We start from the raw sequence: 7538 nt of genomic DNA on the forward strand, positions 1-7538 counted from the left end.
TGCAACTTATTTGTCTTCTTGGGTCTATGGTGAGTTTCTTGTTGACAGCATAGAGATGGTTTATATTTTCTTATCTATTCCACCAGTCTGTGTCTTTTGATTGGGGAGTTTAACCCATTCACATTCAATGTTATTACTGTAAAGGCAGTTCTTACTTCACCCATTTTGCTCTTTGGGTTTTATTTGTCATTTCTTGTCTTCACCACCCTTTAACACTTTTAGTTACTTTCAGTGATATAATCTTTATTTCTAGACTCTCTTCCAAGCTTCTATTTCCTGACTTTTCTTTTTATGCTGTAGCACTCCCTTTAGTATGTGCTACATACTTGGTTTTAAACTCCCTCAGTTTTTGTTTATCTGTGAATATTCTAAACTTGCCCTCATTTTTGAACGACAGTTTTTCTGGATATAAGATTTTTAGCTAGGGACAGCAGCAGCTGGAGGCCACAACACATGTGGGTCTCCTATGTCCCCTCTCCTCACTGGGAGCTTGTTCCCTCACCCCACCAAGCTTCCAATACCCCCCCCCTTTTTTTTTTCTGAAGGCACTGGGCAGTGCCACCATCCCACTGGAGTCTGGGACTACATAACCCCCTCTGATTTTCAGTGTTTCCATTTTCCCTGGCCAGAGTCTCCTCAACTTCTTTTTTTCCATCCCCACTTCTTCCCCCACCCCACTGCCTCCATTTCCTTAAGGAAGGATTTTTTTCTGTCTTCCTCCTCCACACCATAGCAGTGCACAAGTGGGCCAGGCAGGCAGCTGAGTTTTCCAAGAGATAGCTTTACCAAGATGTGCAGTGATATGCAAAGGTCTGATGATGAAAGTCCCAGCACCAGCAGTGGTAGTTCAGGTGCAGACCAGCCAAACCCAGTCACTCCAGAACCTGAAGAGCAAGAAGAAAGAAAACCTGCCACTCATCAGAAGAAAAACATCACACTCTAGCAAAACCACTGCTAAGTTACCCACTAGTGCTAAAAGAATTCAGAAGGAACTAGTCGAAATAATCCTTGATTCTCCTCCTAACTGCAGTGCTGGGCCTAAAGGAGATAACATTTATGAGTGGAGATAGACTATATTTGGTCCACCAGGTTCTGTATATGAAGGTGGTATGTTTTATCTGGATATCACATTTTCATCAGATCATCCATGTAAACCACCAAAGTTACTTTTCACACTAGAATATATCATTGCAAAATCAACAATCAGGGAGTCATCTGTCTGGACATTCTTAAAGACAACTGGAGTCCCTCTTTGACTATCTCAAAGGTCTGGCTGTCTATTTGTTCCCTTTTGACAGATTGCAATCCTGAAGATCCTTGGTTGGAAGCATAGCCACTCAGTATTTGACCAAAAGAGTAGAACCAGACAGGATACCTAGAGAGTGGACCTAGAGATATGCAACATAATTCACATAATTTCTATGTAGTGTGAAGGAACAAAATGCATCTTCTCACTGTGCTGCAAATATTTATAGCCTTTACAGTGCAGACTTCTATATACATGTCATACTAATTCTACTCTGCTTTTATCCTTTGGAAAATGGGAGACTCCTCAAGAGTAGAACATTGCAGCTGTAGATTATGTTTAAAATGCCTACTTGCAAGTCTTCCTTCTTAGGGATATCAAAATGTATTTTGTAATGTACTGAGGATACTGGTCCTGAAGTCTACCAAATATTATAGTGCATTTTAGCCTAATTCATTATCTGTATGAAGTTATAAAGTGGCCATAGATGACCAAGAATTATGTCATTTGCATTAAACCCAGATCTACTTCTGAGTACATGGTACATGCTGTTGTGAAAAGTGTTTTACCTTTTATGTTTGTCAGTTTGTAATGAGAGGATTTCCTTTTACCATTTGTAGCTCAGAAAGCACCTGATGTACCATCTCATACATAATAAACATACTCCTGAAGAAAAAGAAAGGAAAAAAAAAGATTCTCAGCTCACAGTTTTTCTCTTTCATTGTCTTAAATATATTCTACCACTGCCTTCTTGTCCTTCATGGTTTACTGATGAGAAATCAGCACTTAATCTTACCAGGAATCCCTTGTATGTGATGAATCTCTTTTCTCTTGCTGCTCTCAGGATTCTCTTTTTATCTTTGACATTTGACATTCTGATTAGTATTTGTCTCAGAGTAGGTAAATGTGGATTTATTTGAATGGGAGTATGTTGTGCTTCTTCGGCATGGATAACTATGTCCTTCAATAGGGTTGAAAAATTTTCTACCATTTTTTTTTCAAATATTCTTTCTGTCCATTTTCCCTTCCCTTCTCCTTCTAGGACACACATGACACATATGCTTGCATGTCTCTTGCTGTCATTTATTTCCCCAAGACCATGTTCAATTTTTCCATTCTTTTCTTTATTTGTTCTTATATATGTTTGATTTCAGAGGCCATGTCTTCAAGCTCACTGTTGCTTTCTTCTGCCCCTTCAAATCTGCTGTTATATGCCTCCAGTGTATTTTTAATTTCATTTATTGTGCCTTTCATTCCCATAAGATCTGTTATTTTTCTATATATACCTTTAAATTCTTCTTTGTGCTCATCCAGTGTCTTCTTGATAACCTTAATCTCTTTAGCCATCTCATTGACTTTATTAAGGAGACTTGTTTGAACATCTATGATTATTTGTCTCAACTCCTTTATGTCATTTGGAGGCTTAGTTTATTCCTTTGACTGGGCCATATCTGCCTGTTTCCTGGTATGGATTGTAATTTTTTATTGGTGTGTCAGCATCTGATTTACTAGATTTATTTATTCTTTGCACCTTTTCCTCTTTCCTCTAGTGCTTTCTATTTGATTGACTTTGTGCTACAGCCTCTTTTTGATACTTGGTTCAACTTAATTTAGAACATTATAGTGGCTTGTATTTAGTCAATCTGAATTTTTCAGCTATTTTTCATCTGTTTCTTGACCTTTCTCCCTTGCTATTTGTGGAACAGGAGCTGAGGTTGTGGTTGGTACCATAAGCTGTGGAGGCTGAAGTTGCCTGCATTGCCACAGGAACCAATGAAGTTTCTCCCACCATTCTCCCCCGCCAGGGGTAGGGTTAGAGTCACAGCTGTATGCAGTAATGCAAGTCAGGCAGGCTAAGACTATCTGTAGTTACCCAGAGAGACTGATGAAGCTCCACACCCCTTCATTCCCTGCCTGAGGTGAGGAAAGAGTTGCAGGTGTGGGCAGTCAGCTAAGCCATGCAAGTTAAAACTGACCACAGTTGTCCAGGTAGACTGATGAAGCACTGGCCCACCTCCTTCCATGCCAGGGGCAGGAATGGAGCTCCCAGTGTGTCCAGCAATCTAGTTCATGCTGGTCAAAAGCAACTGCAGTTGCCTGGAGAGGGTAAGGGAGCACTGTCCCTCCTCCTGCCCTGTCGGGCATAGGTGGAGTCAGAGATTTGTCCAATAATCTAGTTGGTACAGGTTGAAAGCAGCTACAGGTGCCTGGAGAGGCTGAGGTAGCACAGGCCTGTCTGCCCTGTCATGGGTGGGGATGGATCCACAGGAATGCCCAGCACTCTAGTTTGTGTGGGTTGAAAGCACCTAAAGTTGCCTGGAGAGGTTGGTGCAGGTCCCCCCAGCTTCCTCCTTGTTGGAGCTGGGGCTGGAGCATAGCCTAGGGCTGCAATCTGACCTGCGTGGAAAGAACCAGTCCTTAACTCACTCTGATTTTCAATCAGTCCCGCTTCCCCTCATGCTGGGGGTGAAGTTAAAATGGAGGCTCACAACCTCTTTCTGACGTGCACAAGCTCAAATGTTAGTTCTTAGTACTGGACTTTAGCCAGGCAAATTTACTAATCAGGAGCTGAAGTTGGTGCCTGATCTTCTCTTCCTCCTCTGTTTTTGGGAAATTGAGCATCCAACTCCAGCAAAGGAATAGCTCCTGAGACAGCCTGAACTGCTAGCAGGGGATGGGCTCTGGCCTCCATGGCATGGAGTGCTCTTCTTGTGAATCTTCACTGCAGATGGGCAGTGTCCTCCTTTTATTCTTCAGAGGATATTGCTGGATGCTCTTCTGGTTTTCTGGGCCCCCCAAACAGGTAACCGAGATAACTCTGGCTGATTACTAACTGCCCTGTCAGATGAGCTGACTCTTAGGGTTCCATACTCTGCCACTATCTTGCCCCCTCCTTATGATGTTTTGAAGAAATTACTTCAGAAGTTGATTGAAATCTTTGCTCATGTTCTAAGTATAGCTATTGTGATAAGACCTAAAATAAGTGGCCAACAATTTTTGATTCACACTTAACTAGAGGTAGTGAGGTACCAGCAATTCTACATCCACCAGCATAGGAAGCATTAGGGCTGCAATGCACACCACTCCCAGGAAGACAGTAAACTAGGCCCTGAGGAGACAGTTCTATTTTCTGGTTGAAACTGCTCAAAAAATAAACTTTCTGTTACATGTTCCTTTATTCTTTTTTCCTTGAATTCCTTTTGTTTGTTTGCAGATGGAAGAAGAGTAGCAACAACTTCTTTGCCTCCTGAAGCCTTCCTCTGGCTTTGCTCAGGAACTTGGAGATGGAACTTGTCTATTGCACCATAGTGACAGGATTGAACATCTCTATACCTGTATTCATATTTCACATGAGGTTTTACTATGCTATAGAGTCCCATGTTAAATTTTTTAGCTTTTCTTCTAGTACTATATATGACCTTAGACTTTCCCTTTCAACCACTATCATACCCATATAATAGCACTGCTGGTTACCAACACTATGTTGTGATTTTATCTTTTCTATTCATTTCCAAAGATTAACAAACAATCTTTCTACCAATTCTGCATAGGTTAACCCTCATCTTTCCAATCTCTAACCTCCTTCTATTTTCTGGTTACCCATATTCTAGTTATTAACTCCATGAATTTAGAGATTATATTTAGCTCATAATAGCACAATCATACAGTATTTGTCCTTTTGTGTCTGGCTTGCTTCATTTAACATAATGTCCTCCAGGTTCATCCATGTTATCATATGTTCACTATTTCATATCTTCTTACAGCTGCATAATATTCTATCATGTGTATACACCCCAGTTTGTTTATCCATTCATTGGTTGATGAACACCTGGATTGTTTCCACCTTTTGGCAACTGTGAATAATGGTGCTATGAATTGGTGTGCAGATGTCTGTTTGTGTCACTGCTGTCAGTTCTTCTAGGTATATACCTAGTAGGGGTCACATGGAAAATCTATATTCAACTTCTTTAGGAACTGCCATACAGTCCTCCACAGTGGCTGTACCATTCTACATCCCCATGAACAGTGAATAAGTATTCTTTTCTCCATATCCTCTTCAATACTTGTAGTTTTCTGTTTTTTTAATAGTGGCCATTCTAATAGGTGTTTTAACACCTATTAGATATCTCATTGAAGTTTTGATTTGCATTCCCCTAATTGCTAGTGATGTTGAACATTTTTTCATGTGTTTTTTCATCATTTGTATTTCTTCTTTGGACAAATGTCTATTCAAGTAATTTGCCCATTTTTAAATTGGATTGTCTTTTTATTGTTGAGTTGTAGCAGATCTTTATATATCATGGATATTAGATCCTTACTGGATGTGTTTTCCAAATATTTTCTCCCATTGAGTTGGCTGTCTTTTCACCCTTTTGACAAGGTCCTTTGAAGTGCAAAAGTGTTTAATTTTGAGGAGGTCCCATTTACCTACTTTTTATTTTGTTGCTCATGCTTTGGTTGTTAAGAGCCAAGAAACCACCTGTTGCAAGATCTTGAATATGGTTCCCTACATTTTCTTCTAGTAGTTTTATGGTTTTGGCATTTATAGTTAGGTCTTTGATCCATTTTGAGGTGATTCTTGTATAGGGAGTGAGATAGGGGTCCTCTTTAATTCTTTTTTTTAAAAGATTTTATTTAATCTCCCCCCCCCCCATTGTTTTGTACTTGCTATCTGCTTTCTCTGTCCATTTGCTGTGCATTCTTCTGTGTCTGCTTGTCTTCTCTTTAGGTGGCACCAGGAACTGATCCCGGGACCTTCTGGAGTGGATTGAGGTGCTCAATCTCTTGTGTCACCTCAGCGTCCTGGTCTGCTGTGTCTCTTATTGTTGCTCCTCTGTGTCTATTTTTGTTGCATCATCTTGCTGTGCCAGCTCTCCATGTGGCCCAGCACTCCATGCAGGCCTGCACTCCTGCATGGGCCAGCATGCTGTGCAGGTCAGCACTGTGCATGGGCCAGCTCTCTGTTCAGACCAGCTTGCCATGCAGGCCAGCTTGCCTTTACCAGGAGGTCCCGGGAATTGAACACTGGACTTCTTTTATGGCAGATGGGAGCCCAGTCACTTGACTCACATTTGCTTCCCTTTTTCATTCTTTTGGTTATGGATATCCAATTCTCCCAGCACCATTTGTTGAAGAGACTGTTTGGTGCCAGTAATGAGGACTTGGTAGGTTTGTCAAAAACCAGTTGGCTATAGAGTGAGGATGTATTTCTCAACTATCTATTCCACTGATCAATGTGTCTATCTTTATGCCAATACCATGCTGTTTCTCATATGTGGAAAGCTGGTGCTCAACCACTGAGCCACAACAGCTCACCTGAATTGGTTTTTTCATTTGTTTGCTGGTTGTTTATTTTATTTTTTTTTAGGAGGCCCCATGGATCAAACTTGAGACCTCTCATGTGGGAAGCAGGTGCTCAGACACTTGAGCCACATCTACTCCCATGACCACTATAGCTTTTTAGTATGCTTCAAGATCAGGCAGTGAAAGTCCTTCCACATTGCTCTTCTTTTGTAGAATGCTTTTGGCTAGTTGGGTGCACTTTCCCTCCCAGATAAATTTGGTAATGGCCTTTTCTTTTTCTGCAAAGTAAGCTGTTGGAATTTTGATAAGTATTGCATTGAATCTATAAATCATTTTGAGTATGAGTGACATCTTCATGATATTTAGTCTTCTAATTCATGAAAATGTCTTTCCATTTTTTTAGGTCTTCTTTGATTTCTCTTAGCAGTTTTCTATAGTTTTTTTGAATCTAGGTCCTGTATTTCTTTGGTTAAATTGGTTCCTAGGTGTTTGGGTCTGTGGTGGTTAGGCTGCTGTGTCAACTCGGCCAGGTAATTGTGCCCAGTTGTTTGGTCAAGCAAGCACTGGGCTAACTGTAATATAAGGGCATTTATGGACTTTAGTCACCGTTGACTTTACTGCAGTGGTAAATCATAGATAGCTGGTTATAATTACATCAGTCAGGGAGAGTGCCATCAGCAATGAGTGATGATTAACCCAATCAGTTGAATCCCTTAAAAGGGGAAGTGATTTCAGAATTGAGAGAGAATTTCCCAGCTTGTCTTTGGACAGCCAACATCCCCGAACTCTTCAAGAATCTTCATTGGACTTTCATCAGAGCTTCTGGTTGCAGCCTGCCTGCGGAACCTGGACTTGTACATCCCCATGGCTGTGTGAGAGACTCTGATAAATCTCTTTCTATTGACAGATATCCCTTGTTGATTCTGTTTCCCTAGAGAACCCTGACTAATACAGAGTCTTTTTATTGCTATTATAAATGGAAGTTTTT

At 40.8% G+C, this 7538-nt stretch overlaps 1 pseudogene; it reads left to right on the forward strand.

Moving 5' to 3' along the window:
• The first annotated feature begins 790 nt into the window (after positions 1-790).
• LOC101432159 (ubiquitin-conjugating enzyme E2 E3 pseudogene) lies at positions 791-1407 on the forward strand (annotated as a pseudogene).
• Positions 1408-7538: the final 6131 nt, after the last annotated feature.

Source organism: Dasypus novemcinctus, chromosome 4 (assembly GCF_030445035.2).
Source record: "Dasypus novemcinctus isolate mDasNov1 chromosome 4, mDasNov1.1.hap2, whole genome shotgun sequence".
Lineage (NCBI taxonomy): Eukaryota > Metazoa > Chordata > Mammalia > Cingulata > Dasypodidae > Dasypus > Dasypus novemcinctus.